Source organism: Odocoileus virginianus, chromosome 32, assembly GCF_023699985.2.
Source record: "Odocoileus virginianus isolate 20LAN1187 ecotype Illinois chromosome 32, Ovbor_1.2, whole genome shotgun sequence".
Taxonomy (NCBI): Eukaryota; Metazoa; Chordata; class Mammalia; order Artiodactyla; family Cervidae; genus Odocoileus; species Odocoileus virginianus.
Genome location: NC_069705.1, coordinates 16,958,835 through 16,976,169, shown reverse-complemented (window position 1 = coordinate 16,976,169; position 17,335 = coordinate 16,958,835). Strand labels below are relative to the sequence as shown.

Here is a 17,335-nt window from a genome sequence, read left to right as displayed (position 1 = left end):
ATCATCACACTAATGTATCAAAGAAACCAGGAAAAAAAAAAACACAAAAAACCTATGTTAACACCTGTTTTAAATCAATATCTTTCTCCAATCTGTGGATAGAAATTCAACGTGTGTCTTTGTGAGGCTTATAAAGAACAGCTCTCCATTTAAAGGATCTAATGGCCTTGGAGCCCCTTGAGGAATCTAGATTAATGGAGGTTACTCAGAGAATTGCAGAACATAGGAAATCCAGCTAGTGGATGTGTAACACTTGGATCCAAAATGTTATCTCATGAGGCAAAAGCAAACAAAGGGAATATCCACAGATGTAATAAAATACTGATGACGTCAGTTTTTCCTGTTGTGTTTTTGGCTTCACAGATAATGTGTGGGTTTATATAGAAGTATATCAATTGTATCAGCTTAAAGGGTAGATTTTGGAGAAACTGATGTTAATTGTCACTGTTCAGTACTTTTCATATTCCCTCTTGATCCTACAACCAATAATTATTCAAAACACTAAACTGGCTTCCTCCCAGGAAAGCCATCCCAGAGAGAATAGCTATTTACCTTTTTAGCTTTTAAATTATGTGTTGACCTAAAACTCAGAATTAAAATACCACTAAAACAATTGCTGCAATTTTGTAATGTAAAGCTCAGTTCACATCCTATTAGGTGGGTCGGGATTATTCTTGTAGGTTCCATCTAAAGAAAGAGGAATCCAAGGTGTATGAAAGTAGTGAGATGCCAATGTCACCCGTAATAGTTGGAAGGACTATGATGGCAACCAGTGATTCTCTGAGGAAACTGAGGTCTCTCTGCCTGAGCCAAGTTTGGCCAGCTCCAGTGAACTCATTTCTTCTAATTCCACCGATAGATGTTGTTTGGGTATACTGGAGATGGAATTTATCTTTGGAATATTTGTTATTTAGTACAAAAAATTTGATAAGTAAATTTATAGTTAACACAAGACTTTGAAGACAAAAATAACGGGTGATTATTTTGAGCTACTCAACTAAGTGTTAAGATAGGAAAACTAATTAGCATATAATGTTGAACTGAGTGCTGTCAATTCAAACCATTCTTTTCTAAAGGCTAGTTGGAAGCCTTCCCTACTTGCCCATAGCAAACATCTGACTCCATTTCTTAGTTGTTACCTAATACTGCAATTCCAGAGAGTCAAGGGCCTGCTTGTCTTAGATGAGTTCAGATTTTTAAATTTCATATACCAGCAGAAGTTCACAGAAAATGGAAATTTATAGAGCATTTTTATTGTGTCAAGTAGAGCTTTAAAAACAGTTACCATTTGCACTCACCTTCATTTCAAAAAAGAGAATTTTAGCCATAAAGAAAAATTGCTCTCAGAATCAAAAGATGGCCACTCAAATGGAATAAATTCAGCATTATAAAACCTGTGTTTTCCCCCTTTGGTTTTTGTCTTTTCATTTTGCAAAAAAAGCAGTGTTAATTTTGTCATGTGCTGGCATTGGCTTGAGAACCCCTGTCTGATGTCTGTGCCTGAGAATTATAAGCAATGTGACTAGGACTTCCTCTCATAGTCTAAATGAAGAATGATGAAAATCATGTGTACCCTGTCTTAAAGATAACCTAGAGGGAGCCAAAAGAGCCCCTTTAACTGGCCAACATCAGAACGGACAGAAAAATAAATCCATTTACAAGGAGAAACTGGCTGAGAAGTAAAATAACAGTACTTTGTAAAAGCAGTGATCAAGGTGAGCAAATTTCAATCTTAAATGAGACATAAGTGAAGTCGCTCAGTTGTGTCCAACTCTGCGACCCCATGGACCAGCTCCTCAGTCTGTGGGATTTTCCAGGTATGAATACTGGAGTGGGTTGCCATTTCCTTCTCCAGGGGATCTTCCTGACCCAGGGATCAAACCCAGGTCTCCTGCTTTGTAGGCAGAAGCTTTACCATCTGAGCTACCAGGGAAGTACAAATGAGACATAAGGAGGATAGCAAATCAACTGAATTGTTTAATTAGAAACAACAGTTCTCAATGAGAAGCCAAGGCGTTAACTTTTAAAAATAAATGGCTCAATTTATGATAAGTCCTAGAAGTTGTAGACTAAAAACAAATTATTATCCAAAAGGCGTGTGCTTGGAAGGACCGTTTATCTTCATAGTGACCTCTGTGTGAGCTGTTGGGATCATGAGAGCCTGACTTTCTGCCTTGTTTTAGCTGCTTGACACAAGGCTTTGTTCTCAGTTGTAGGAACACTAATATAAAAAGCAGAATTTGTGTGTGGTGTTGGTACACATAGATCATAATTGAGGGCCATGAGAAATGTGCAGCTGCTCTTTCATTGCACCAGAAAGCAAATGTTTCTGCTGTGTACGAGTCTGTGTGCTTATACCTTCCTAACTTTCTCCTTTCAGAATAATTTCCCCAGAGTCAAATCCCAGCCAAGTGCAGCCTTTACATATCAAGGCGGGCAGAAATGCTAGCTCGAGGCTCTTTCTGAAGTTGTAAAAGGGTGACGGGTACTTCGTTGGTTGGCTCAAGGATGAAATTGTGGAGGTTTCCATATCAAAACAGCTGCACTTAAATTTTCCATCCCCAAACACCTCCCTGTTTATTCAAAATCAGGGTACAACTGGAAAAGCAGTTTCATAAGTTTCTGACTTTTTCAAAGTTGTTTCAAAACACGCAAATTATATTGTTCACTGTTCACTTTTCTTTTTTTCATAGGAGTAGTTGGGCGTTCTTTGATGCCCTGCTTGGTTGTCTTTTTCATTTTATTTCTGGCTGTGCTGGGTCTTCGCTGCCGCTCGGGCTTTTCTCTAGTTGCGGTGCACCGGCTTCTCATCGCGGTGGCTTCCTTTGTTGCGGGGCACAGGCTCTAGGATGTGGAAGCTTCAGCAGCTGCTGCGCGTGGGCTGAGGAGTTGCCACTCCTGGGCTCTAGAGCACAAGCTTAGTAGTTGTGGCACATGGCCTTAGTTGCTCTGTGGCACGTGGGATCTTCCAGGATCAGGGAGGGAACCTGTGTCTCCTGCATTGGCAGATGGATTCTTTACCACGGACCCACCAGGGAAGCCGCTGCTTGGTTGTTTATGATTGGTATCTACATCTGTTTTGTTTCAGTTCTAACACGTCCTTTTACTCCAGTAAGAACATTATTCATTGTGCCAGAGATAACATGGGGAACCCTCATTATTGATGCAATCGAATGAAAATACAGCCAAACAAAATGGATTTTCATGGATAAAATCTGCTGAGTTGAACACAGTACATTTTATCACTAAGATAAATATTACCATCTTTTCCTGATTGTTGCTCTGCAATTCTTATGAAAAACACCATCAATATAAAGAAAAAAAATCAATTCTCTCTTTCCAAAATAGTGAATATATATGTCAGATTCCCTAAGAACTGTTAATGGCTTTTATTAGTAAATTTTTTTATCCCAGATGTAATTACATTAAGTAATTCAGTTTCTAGAGGAGTTTGAATAATTAAAAAGCACCTGCTGATTTTCTCCAGTAGAGTAAAAAGTATTTTAATAATACACAAACAGCAGAAACTGAAGAAGAAAAGACTTAGGTAAAGGATCACTTTAACCAATTTATTAATGTCCAAATTTCAAGCTTATCATTGCATTTATACCAAGACATCTACCTATTAGAGGGATGATGTTCATGAGAAATCAGCTATATTGTTGTTTGTGTGTGGGTATCTTAATGATGAATGTTTCCCTTCCTGCTTTGATCTGGCTTGTTCAATTTCCATACGGAAGACAGGAACTCTGGCTGACTCTCTGAGTTACCTATGGAATTGGGGTACAGGCTAACATGCTTAAATGATATCCACAGATAATCTTGGGATGTTTTAGCTTTCATCTCTCCAATCTCCCCATAGCTCCAAATTATTTCAGAATCACTCAGATGCAGGAAAATGTGCTGAGTGAGTTATTTCTTTTTTTTTCTTTCCATCTCGTACTTTGGCTGATTACATAAGTCAGGGAAAATGGAATAGTCAGTGTGCAGGTATGAGGAAAGAGACATTGAATTTAACTGCTCATCAGTAAGTAAGCGTGTCTGAATTTGTCATGTTCTTTTCCTGGCAAAGCATTTCTTCAGCCTCAAGAAGTTCTAACCTACGTACTGATGAGACTGGTCCTGACCCTTTTCTGTGCCTAAAAGCTGCCCAGAATCTGACTGAGACAAACCCTGACTGGTGCAGAAGTTCTTCCCATGAAGAGCATTCTATGTGGGGTTAGAGATGGCTGGCTGGCTAAGAAGAAACTCTTTGCTTAAAAACTCCAGTGTATCTCCTACTGTTTTCTTTTTTAATGTTTAGACTATCCTGTAAGTAGGCATTAATTTTATTTATTGTGAAAAACAGGTGGCAGTTCCAAATCAAGAATCCTTCAATTCATTTCTTTGTAAATAATGTACACATTTATTTATAGTCTCACTTTTCATCCTTAAGAATCATTCTAATTACTCTGGCTTGAGGGAAAAATAAAGACTGGCCATCCAAGATTTAAACCTTCAGTTATCTAAAACACCAGGAGGTGCTATAAGATAATGTTAAGGAACATGATTCCCCCACCTCCTAGAATTACAGGTTTGAAAATCTAGTTAAATCAAGCTTTAACAAAACTGTTTTCTCTGAGAAAGGCTTAAATGTCCAGATTCTAAGGTAATAGACCATTCCCTGGATCTAAAGGACTTTTTCAAGGAGGATAGTAGCCTTGTCAAGGCTTCAGGGATAATATTAATAAAGATTTGCAGAGATATTTTCTACATTCCTAATGCCAGGAACTATTTGTGGAGGGACAGTAATTAAAAACTATTGATACAGGTTTTGTGTGTGTAACGCAGTTTAAAATGCAATCAGAAAACCAGGCGAGAGTACCAAATGAAAGACTGGAGCTGGTGTGTAACTCTTGCCGGGGCGGGTGTTTACTCTTCCAGCCACATATCAGCTAAATCTATGAAGACAACCATTTCAGTTACATAGTTAAAGAGAAATTTATTTGTATTTTTCTAGTGAATCAATAGCATCATCTCTTTGGGAAATTCCTAATAAGCAATTTTTAAGAATTATCAGCTTCAGTGAGACATAATGTACTTGAAATGAAACTAACCAATTTAAAATGTACAATTTGATGAATTTTGACAAATGTATACATGGTCATGTAATCACTGCCAAAATGATGATGTAGAACAGTTTTTTGCCTTTTTCTCTCGCTTCTGCTTTTTAAAAGTTAAGGTATAGTTGATTTATAATCTTATATAAGTTTCAGGTATACAACATAGTGATTCATAATCTTAAAGATTATACTCCATTTATGATTATTATAAAGTATTGGCCATATTCCCTGTAGAATATTTCTATCCACTGCCCTTCCCCCACCCCAATTTCCTTTATGCTCCTTTTCAATTACTATTATCACACCACTACCTGGACCCTGGTAATCACTGATCTGTTTTCTGTGACTATATTTTTGTCTTTTCTAGAATTTTACATTAGCCTTTTGTGGCTAATATTTCTTACATCTCATGTGTTTTTTTTGAGATTTATCCATGTTGTGTGTATTAGTGATTTATTCTTTTTTATTACAGAGTGGTATTTTATTACATGGTTATATGTCAGTGTGATTTATATTCACGATTTGATGGACATTTGGGTTCTTTTCAGTTTCGGGAGGTTATGAATAAAGCTGTAGTAAAGATTCTTGTGCAAGTCTTTGTACGGACATATGCTTTTCCTTCTCGCTTGGGTAAATACTGGGAATGGAATGGCTAGTATGTATGTGTGTACACACACATGTATATATATAATATAGCTTTTTAAAAAAATATTAATTTTTTATATTGAAGAATAATTGCTAAACTGAATTGCATTGGTTTCTGCCAAACATCAATATGAATAAGCCTAATATATATATATGTATATATATAAAGTATGTATATATATATATATATATATATATATACATACTTTAAAAAAATTGCAACAGTATTTTCCAAACTGGTTGTACCATCTTGCATTACCACCAGTAGTGTATGAAAGTTCCAAATCTTCCACTCTTCACCAGCACTTGGTATTGTTGGTCTTTTAAATTTTAGTTATTTGTAGTGGCTTTAATTTGCATTTTCTTAATGAGTAATGATACTGAGTAAACTTATGGTTTTACTAGACATTCATACATCTTCTTTTGAAAAGTTTTCATTCAAATGTTTAGTCAATTTTTACTTGGATTGTGTTTTCTTATTGTTGAGTTTAGGGAGTCCTTTATATATAAATATATAGATCCTTTATGAGATTTATGCTTTGCAAATATTCTTTCCCAATCTGTGGCTTATCATCTCATTTATTCACTTTCTTTATGAGCAGAAATTTTTAATTTTGACAAAGTATTCTTTATCAACTTTTTTTCCTTCATGAGTCCTACTTTCTCTGAACTCAGGAGTTTCCTCCCTTGTACTAATCTATACTTAAGGAGTATCCTTCTCGGACCTTCGGCATTTTCTTCTCCAGTAGTCTGCTACAACTCGAGCCACTTTAATATACCCCAATTCTCAGTTCCATCTCCACACAGGTTGTCCACCAGGCTCTGCTTGGCTTCCTCTTCTCTGTCTGTGGCCTGAAAATTCCCTTCCCTCAAGGCAATACATCTGGGACAATCAAATGGATTACCTGATTTACTTTTTATCTCTCTGAAATCACTGTCTTTTATTGCTTCATGTCCAGTATCTTGAAAACGATTGTTCCATATATTTTTGTCATTTGTTATTGTTATTTCAAGTCAGAGGTCAAAGGGTGAATTTGGTCCCCTCTTACTAGAAGTAGAAGCAGTTCCCTTACTCTTCTGTTTTTGAATATTTTTAATCAAGATATAGTTGGCATGTAACATAGTTTCAAGCGTACAACACAATGATTTGTTATATGCATATATTGCAATCTTTTAAATTTTTGGACATCACTCCTTGGTCTCTGGCTTTAGTTTAGATATGTTTATTTTCTCTCTCACCAGAGGTCAGGTACTCTATTTAGTTCACATTTTGTTAAACATGAGTAAATAAATGAATACATAAAGTTATGATCTAAAGGAGATGAATGCAATGAACATGGAAATCTTGGAGCTTCCTATAATCAAGTACCTACTTGTCTTTATTTATAATTTTTCTGTTTTCATTATCAGTAGATCTTGTCTAAAGATCTGGAAGCTTTTTACTGATCATTGTTCACTGTTTCTACTGATATGGGAAGGGTTCTTTCTCCTTAGCAGAAGAGAAGGTAGAACATTTTAACCTTTTTTTTGAGTGTCAAAGGAATTTTGTTTATACTGTAAAGTCAATGAAAATATTGAAGCTTTTCACTTCTGGAAAATATTAAATATGTAAAATTGAAAATTTTAAATTTATTCCTGGGTAGTTTGGCTTTTCCAGTAGTCGTGTATGGATGTGAGAGTTGAACTATAAAGAAAGCTGAGCACTGAAGAATTAATGCTTTTGAACTGTGGCACTGGAGAAGACTCTTGAGAGCCCCCTGGAATGCAAGGAGATCAAACCAGTCCATCCTAAAGGAAATCAGTCCTGAATATTCATTGGAAGGACTGATGCTGAAGCTGAAACTCCAATACTGTGGCCACCTGATGTGAAGAACTGACTCATTTGAAAAGACCCTGATGCTAGGAAAGATTGAAGGCAGGAAGAGAAGGGGATGACAGAGGATGAGATGGTTGGATGGCATCACCAACTCAATGGACATGAGTCTGAGTGAGCTCTGGGAGTTGTTGATGGACAGGGAAGCCTGGCATGCTTGTGTCCATGGGGTTGCAAAGAGTCAGACACGACTGAGCGACTGAACTGAACTGAGTTTGGTAACAAATATGGGAATTATATAATTTAAATCTAAACTCTTGGTATTTCTTTACTTTTTGGCAGTTCCAAAAGAGCTATACCTTCTGTTAACTATACAAATCCTTTTTGAGAATTACTAAATTGATAATGTTCACAAGTTATCCAATTTCTCATTACTCTTAGTTGTCAGTATAAGAAATCCCGTTTGACTTATTGTGTTATAATATCTGCAATTTTAATAGTTCAGTTCTGAAAAATTTTTATTTTATTTAAAAATATTTGCATAAAGTAAAATTTCAAACAATATACAATTCTCCCTTTCAGTTTATATATCTGTCTGTGTCTAACTTTTGGAAGTTTTATAGATGCATGTTATACTCACTGTTTGGAACTTTATTCAATAGCAAAAAAAAAAAAAATCTTTTTTCAAGATATGTCTTTGTTAACTTTTAAATTTTGAACTCTTTTAAATAGCACAAAATATTACTTTATTTGCATGTATTATAATTAATAGGACTTCCCTGGTGGTTCAGATGGTAAAGAATCTGCCTGCAATGTAAGAGAGCAGGGTTCAATCTTTGGGTGGGGAAGATCCCCTGGAGAAGGAAATGGCAACCCACTCCAGTATTCTTGCCTGGAGAATCCCATGAACATAGAAGCCTGGAGGGCTACAGTCCATGGGGTCACAAAGAGTCTTATAACCTGTCGAAATTTTAACTAGAATTTGTTGTTCAACTATAAGTGTTAGTAAGAGCTACACTTATTTTATAGTTGATACTATAGCATCTGTGAAGTCTTTTGGATTTGTGTTGTATTTACTGAATTTTCTGGAATTTTTTGACCATTTCAGTTGGCACATTTAGATAAAAATTTTGGGCCAAGACACAGTGTGGAGGTTTTAAAATGTCCAAAAAAGCAGCCTCTACAGCAGCTTCTCTTGGCAGAGCCCAGCCCAGACCCAAGCCCATAGAGGCCAGGAGGTGTCAGCATCCTTTCTGTAGATGTTTCAGAGGAACGCTATAACTCACATTTGGAATGTGCAATTCAGTAGTCTGGCATAAATGGATACCACAAATACTGATCATGTATTACACACATTTTTGGATTCATATTCGCCCACGTTTGAGAATTTCAGGTTTTTTGAAAATTGGTATCTAGCCTGTGAAATGAGGCATAATGTTTTCAAAGCAGGGTTTAGGATTACTAAGAAATTTATGATACTGTTTTGCAATGAGCTTGATCAAAGAAACTTTTTGTAAAAAAAAAAAATAGAGGAAAGGAAGAAAGAGAGAGGAAAGGGGAAAAAAATAGAGATGAAAGGAAAAATAATATAAATGTGCCACACATTTAATACTTTTTCTCCTTAGAGCTAAAGGTGCTTCCTTAGATATTATCAGGTTATATGTCATTACAACTATGAAGAAAGATTAAGGAAGGAATCACAGATGTCTCTGGGCTCCCCATTCTACTCCAGGAGGAAAGAAGGGGTGACTAAAATTTGCTGCTCAAATTTCTTAGGAAAGACAGTTATCATACATTGTTTCCCTTAATCTTCAGAACAACAGTGTGAAGGAGCTGTGAATTGGACCTGAGATTCAATGATGCTGAAGTTTGAACAAGGCCAAATAAAGTATCAATAAAGTCACGATTTGAACCTAAATCTAGCTTGTGCCAAATCCTGTGCTTATTTCTACAGAAGGAAAGCTTTTCCCTCGTAGGATACTTTGTGTGTGTGTGTGTGTGTGTGTGTCTGTCTGTCATTTGCATTGCTTCCATGTAATCTTTTGTTTTTCTGTTGAGGTTATTGATGGAAATGAGAACATAACAAGCTTAAGAAAATTTTTATTTTACTCTTAAATTCAAATAATAAAATCCCATTTAAGAAATGTAATTTAAAATGTCCAGTTTTTAAATGTAAGTTTCCAGTTGTCTATTTCTTTGACCCTCCTTAAAATTAAGTCCTGGTATTAAAAATTCTTAAAACTAGAAAATTACCTTTTCTTATTATGTGGAAGGATTCTCTCCTCTTCCCAAAAGCAAACACATCTTAGCCATTATTTTTCCTTAATAAAGTCTTCTCTAGGGCAGCCACTTATGAGTCTCACTTGAAGCAACCTTTCTCAATGCCTGCAACATAAATGCATAATACTTATATTGTTTTTCTGGCTTATTTAAGTAAATAACAGCAATTGTTCCCTGGTCCACTCATTCATTAAAAACTGACTTGTCAATAGAAAACTCTTTGAATATTTAGAGCACTTTTAATCTTCTTAATGTAAGTCAGATATTAATCTGTCCTCATTGTTGTTGGTTAGTCATTAAGTCTGACTCTTTGAGACCGCATGGACTGTAGCCTACCAGGTTCCTCTGTCCGTGGGATTTCCCAGGCAAGAATACTGGAGTGGGTTATCATTTCTTTCTCCAGGGAATCTTCCCACCTAGGGATCGAACTTATATCTCTTACGTTTCCTGTGTTGGCAGGCAGATTCTTTACAACTGAGCAACCTGGGAAGCCCAATATGTCCTTACAAAGCTCCATAAGAGACAGCTGTGTAATGGACAAGAGCATGGACTTTGGAATGAATGCCTGGGTTGGAATCCAAGCTCTGCCCCTTATCAGTGGTGTGAAACTGAGCAGGTTCCTCAATCTCTCTGTAAGTGGTAACCTCCTCTGGAAAATGGCAATTAACTCGCCTGTCCCTTTTCTGGTTGATGTGAGGATTAAATGAGCTGATACAAGTAGAGCAATTAGAATGCTGCATGGACACCGTTATTATTTAAGGTTAGCAATAAGCTTTAAAACCAAACTCTAGCAAAATTCATCCCATGGTATTTAATGTTTTTAGCATTAGAAAGGACACTAAGAAGCAATTTAGTTTAATAGTTAACAGAAAAAAAATCATGCTAAAGTCATCTCCGTTTAATGCTGTAGTATGTAGATTTAAATCATACTTGATGTTGTGGCATCGTCCCAATTGTTGTAGGAAATTGTTTAATTAAAACATTTTTCCTCAGGCAGTATAAAAAGACATGAATAATAACATACTGAAATTATAAGTATATAGGTATCATTACCATAGCATCTATTTTATTATTTATAATTTTACTAATATTAAGCATTTTTTAAAACCCAAATTTCTAAGATAATTATATATAACACGTTTATCTTCATTGCCAATTTCTGTCTCATAGATTTCCCTTTTCTGTGCATTTCTTGTAGATGGAAACATGCAATATATGGTCTTTCCCACATGGCTCTTTTGACTTAGCATGATATTTTTTTTTTCATTTATTTTTATTAGTTGGAGGCTAATTACTTTACAATATTGTAGTGGGTTTTGTCATACATTGACATGAATCAGCCATGGATTTCCATGTTAGCATGATATTTTTGAGGCTCATCCATGTTGTAGCAATAACAGCACTTCATCCCTGTTTACAGGTGAATAACATGCTCTCCTGTATGAATAGATTCCAATTTGTTTGGCCATTCACTAATTCATGGACATTGGGTTGTTTCTACTTTGTATTTAATAAAAATAATGCTGCCATGAGTATTCATTTGCAAGTCTTTGTGGGAACATATATTTTCAATTCTCTTGGGTAAATTCCTCGGGTACAATTGCAGGGCCATAACTTTGGTCACATGATCTACAGAACAAGATTTTGGAAAAAAAAAAATTTAGGGCCTCATAATGCTCTTCATGGGCTTGGGAAAATAAAGGACAGAAATGGTATGGACTTAACAGAAGCAGAAGATATTAAGCAGAGGTGGCAAGAATACACAGAAGAACTGTACAAAAAAGATCTTCATGACCCAGATAATCACAATGGTGTGATCATTCACCTGGAGCCAGACATCCTGGAATGTGAAGTCAGGTGGGCCTTAGAAAGCATCATTATGAACAAAGCTAGTGAAGGTGATGGAATTCCTGTTGAGCTATTTCAAATCCTAAAACATGATGCTGTGAAAGTGCTGCACTCATATGTCAGCAAAATTGGAAAACTCAGCAGTGGCCACAGGACTGGAAAAGGTCAGTTTTCATTCCAATCCTTAAGAAAGACAATGCCAAAGAATGCTTAAACTACCGCACAATTGCACTCATCTCACACACTAGTAAAGTAATGCTCAAAATTCTCCAAGCCAGGCTTCAGCAATATATGAACTGTGAACTTCCAGATGTTCAAGCTGGATTAGAAAAGGCAGAGGAACCAGAGATCAAATTGCCAACATCTGCTGGATCATCAAAAAAGCAAGAGAGTTTCAGGAAGACATCTATTTCTGCTTTATTGACTATGCCATAGCCTTTGACTGTGTGGATTACAATAAACTGTGGAAAATTCTGAAAGAGATGGGAATACCAGGCCACCTGACCTACCTCTTGAGAAACCTGTATGCAGTTCAGAAAGCAACAGTTAGAACTCAACATGGAACAACAGATTGGTTCCAAATAGGAAAAGGAGTATGTCAAGGCTGTATATTGTCACCCTGCTTATTTAACTTATACGCAGAGTACATCATGAGAAATGCTGGGCTGGAAGAAGCACAAGCTGGAATTCAGATTGCCAGGAGAAATATCAATAACCTCAGATATGCAGATGACACCACCTTTATGGCAGAAAGTGAAGAAGAACTAAAGAATCTCTTGATGAAAGTGAAAGAGGAGGGTGAAAAAGTTGGTTTAAAGCTCAACATTCAGAAAACTAAGATCATGGCATCCGGTCTCATCACTTCATGGCAAATAGATGGGGAAACAGTGGAAACAGTGGCTGACTTTAGTTTCTTGGGCTCCAAAATCACTGCAGATGGTGACTGCAGCCATAAAAATTAAAAGACACTCCTTGGATGGAAAGTTATGACCAACCTAGATAGCATATTAAAAAGCAGAGACATTACTTTGTCAACAAAGGTCCGTCTAGTCAAGGCTACGGTTTTTCTAGTAGTCATGTATGGATGTGAGAGTTGGACTATAAAGATAGCTGAGCACCAAAGAATTGATGCTTTTGAACTGTGGTGTTGGAGAACACTCTTGAGAGTCCCTTGGACTGCAAGGAGATACAACCAATCCATCCTAAAGGAGCTCAGTCCTGGGTGTTTCATTGGAAGGACTGATGTTGAAGCTGAAGCTCCAATACTTTGGCTACGTGATGCGAAGAGCTGACTCATTTGAAAAGACCCTAATGCTGGGAAAGATTGAGGGCAGGAGGAGAGGGGATGACAGAGGATGAGATGGTTGGATGACATCACTGACTCAATGGACATGAGTTTTGGGTAAGCTCTGGGAGTTGGTGATGGACAGGGAGGCCTGGCATGCTGCAGTTCATGGGGTCGGAAAGACTCGGACACGACTGAGCGACTGAACTGACTGACTGACTAATGCTCTTCATGAATAATATTTATTAAAGCTCTATTTATTCAATTTATGCATTTAAACAAAAACAGCAATTATGGATGGCTTATTTTATTTTATATAAAAAGGAATATTATAAATATAAAAGCAAAGCATACCTTGAAATTTAGGGGACATGCGTGCATGCGTGTTAAGTCATTTCAGTCACGCCCGACTCTGCAACCCTATGAACTGTAGCCTGCCAGGCTCCTGTGTCCATGGAATTTTCCAGGCAAGAATACTGGAGTTGGTTGCCATGCCCTCCTCCAGGGGATCTTCCCTCCCGAGGGATTGATCCTAGGTCTCTTTTGTCTCCTGCATTAGCAAGTTGGTTCTTTACTACTAGTGCCACCTGGGGAGCCCCAAATTTAAGGGACATATATTATCAGCTCTCCACCGTTGCTGTATAAAGTACAGCTCTAGGTATTGAACACTTTAATATCTCCCAACATTGTTTACTTACAGGAATACTCGAACCCCTGTTAAATAAAACTAAGTCTTTAAAATTCAAATATATGCATATAATTATCACACACCTTAAGGAAGTAAAAATTAGAAGTCATTTTACACACTTAATTATAAAACATTTCTCAAGGGCAGAAACATAAAACTAATCAGTATATATTGACGTACAAATAGACGATTTGTAGCAAATAAAGTAAGAAACTATGCTCAGGAAACATCCATTGCTTCTATTATCATGAACTGCAAGAATTTTAGCATTTTCATTGGCCAGGTGAAGAGTTCATTTATCTGAATAAGGAGAATCAGGATAATTGGGTTTTCAGAAAAAGACCCCTACCCTTCCAGGCTTTATCACATTACTAAATTTCTCTAGGAATTAAGTTCAAAATGTCCAGAATGGTTTTCAACTCATAGGCTACGTGTATGACTTTTCTTATCACTTGAATATTTATTTCCTTATTTGTGGAATTCTAGGACAAAATCTTTTAGTGAAGATTAGAAGTACAATTTTCAGAATAAATATAAAAAGAATGTAGACATGTATTTTGCTTGCCATCCTCCTAGATGGAAATTGATTAAAAATGGTACATGAAGGACTGGCAAAAATGAATGAATGGTAGATGCCTCATGGGTCCCAGGAAAGGTATTTGAGGTTGTTGGTGTACATTCCTGAATGCTTTAGTTTGGTTTTATGGAGGGTGGCCATATTATCCCTGGGCCCTACTTCTAGATACCATTATCAAACAGAATGATGAGCAGCTGAAGCTGGGGGTGCAACCCAGTGTGGTGTTTCTTATGTTCTAAACTTCAGGTATGAAAGGCTGGGCTATTCACAGACCAAATGTAAGTAGGTCACAATTCTTTATAATAGGAAGCTTTTAAACAAACCTCACTTTTTTTTTTTTTGATGTTCAGATGTTACATATACATTTTTCAGTGGTAGGAAGCTTTAAAAACATTACACGTACACATGATGAATTACGTGAATATCTAAACTAGGACACAAAATTGGGAGAATTTATAAGTCAACTTATGCATGGAAAAACTAACCAGCAAAACTGGGTAGCTACTGCTTTTTGAGTAATTACCACATGCTAAGCACTGTTCTAATTGCTTTACATGTATTAACACATTTAACCTTCATAACTTTATGAAGTAGGTGTAATTATGATCATCTCATTTATTAGGTGAGGAAATTGAGCCACAGAAAGTTAGGTTAATGGCTTGTTTACCTAATGGCATCATCACGCAGATAGGAAGTGGTGAAGTCAAGCTTTGATCTAAGGTACTCTGGCTCCTGAGCCCAAGTTCAGACCCAACATGCCATGTCATCCTCTATAATAATTATGTAGAGAATTCTCTGGCAGTCCAACGATTAAGAATCTGTGCATCCGCTACAGGGGGATGGGTTTGATCCCTGGTCACAGAACTAAGATTCCGCAAGCTGTGCTGTGCAGTCCTCCCCACAAAATAGAAAAAAATTATGCAGTCACTAATTCATATGAAGTAAGATATACCCAACTGATGATGGCCTTGTTTTTTAAACTATGTACTACAATAAAATCTTTAAGATTTGTTCATTTTTACTGAGTTCATAATCATTTGAAAAAAATTAATGAAATTTAAAACTGTCAATAACTATTTTGAGAAGAAACTATTTTGTAATTATTTTGAAAACAGAAATCATGCTTCTGTATAAAATATCCTCTTAACCAAAAATGTTTTCTATGGTCATGATGATTATTCTTACTTTCAGTCATTCTGTCTCAGGGACCATTGTTGGTGAATGTGCTTGGTTGAGAGTCAAGGAAAGTTTTGAGATGCTCTCTCTCTTAGAAGTCCACATGGCATTTGAACAAGCCTATCTCATCAATGCCAAGACTGCATCAACTAATTATTCATAAGACATAATGTATAGTCCGGGCTTCCCTGGTGTCTCAGGCAGTATAGAATCTGCTTGCAATGCAGGAGCCTGGGGTTTGATCCCTAGGTGGGGAAGGTGCCCTGGAGAAGAGAATGGCTACCCACTCTAGTATTCTTTTCTGGAGAATTCCATAGATGGAGGAGCCTGATGGTCTATGGTATAGTCAAGGAAATATCTTACTATATTTAGACTGTTGGCCTTTTTAAACCTTGTTTTAAATTAAATATTTCGATATTGATGTCGAGGTATTTTAATGCCAACATTTATTTTGATAGAAGCAACATTTAATGTATGAAAAAGCATACATATCTGAGAGACATATAACCAAGATGAAGCAGAAGACTAGCAGTTGACATCACGGATATTCAGAACTGTATCTTAACTAGATGGAAGGTATAGCACTTTGGAGGGAATTACGTAGCAAACTTTGCTTTAATATGTCCAAGTTAATTCACAAGATTGCTGGGGGGAAATTCATAAATTATTTCAGTAAACAAATTATTTTTGAAAACCCTCAAGCTGGAGAAAAAGGCAACTATTTACCTGCAAATAATTGATATGCTAATTTTGGATAATTCTCTAGGCATTAAACCAAATCTCCTGTGCACCACTGTTATGGTAGTTCTTTGATTAGTTTGAATTGTCTCAGTCACTTGTAACTTTTTCAAAGATTATATTTCCCTGAAAATATCTCATAATTTAACATTTCCACTCTTTCTGGCTATTCTTTCCTTGGTTACTCCAAGGAGTTACTCCTCTCATTAACCTATATTAACACTTTAAAGGGTGCATATTTTCTATTCTTATCTGTAATTCTGTGAAAATAAAGCAGTTGTTTAATGGTTAGTAATATGAGTGCAAAAGTATTAATATATCCCCACTGAAATATTAACATAATTTAATGTTCATTCAATAAAATTAAAGTAGCTAACAAGAAATAGGATTCTTACTTACATTTTGAACTGATGGTTACAAAGGGCTTTGTTATATGTTCTGTAAACACAAACTCCACAATGATTTTAACAGTTTTAAAATTCTGTAGACAATATAAGCTACTCAATTTTAAGTCTTTATTCTTGAAATCCTACTTTTTTGTTTAGGTGAAAAATAACTGAATATTTGTGTCCACTCCTAAATTCCTACGTTGAAGCCCTAATACCAGTGTAATGATATTTGGAGATGGATCCTTTACGCAGTATTGGTTTGGCCAAAAAGTTTGTATGGGTTTTTCCATGGTACAGAAAAATCTGAACAAACTCTGGCCAAACAAATAATTATGTCATGAGAGTAAAGTCCTTAGGGTGAGGTTAACATTTTTTTAGAAGAGACATCAAAGAGTTTGTTTTTTATATTTTTTCTCTCTTTCTCCACCATGTAAGGGTCCAAGGAGAAAACGGATGTCTGCAAACCAGGAAGAAGGCTCTCCCTAGAACCCAGCCATGTTGGCACCTTGATCTTTGACTTTTGGCCTCCGGAACTGTAAGCAATAAATTTCTGCTTAAGCCACCCAGTTTGTGGTATTTGTTGTAGCAGCCTGAGCAGACCAAGATAAAGAAGGAAATATAATAATCTAATTTGTCCTGAATTCTATATAACATTAGCTATTGACCTATATTAACATGTAGTGAAGATATATGAGCAGAATGTACAGTGCAGAAGATACACTTATACCAAGGAAAATAGGTAATAATGTTTATCTTAAATTACATAGGTGGGCTTCCCTGGCGGCTCAAACAGT

At 36.3% G+C, this 17,335-nt stretch overlaps 1 long non-coding RNA gene across 1 annotated transcript in view; it reads left to right on the top strand.

Annotated features, from left to right (window-relative positions):
* LOC110142085 (uncharacterized) overlaps positions 1 to 17,107 on the top strand; it is a 77,574-nt gene extending 60,467 nt beyond the window's left edge. The window contains exon 4 of the long non-coding RNA XR_011485235.1: positions 16,977 to 17,107. This is a non-coding gene — a long non-coding RNA (uncharacterized lncRNA). The remainder of the gene's footprint in view (positions 1 to 16,976) is intronic.
* Positions 17,108 to 17,335: the final 228 nt, after the last annotated feature.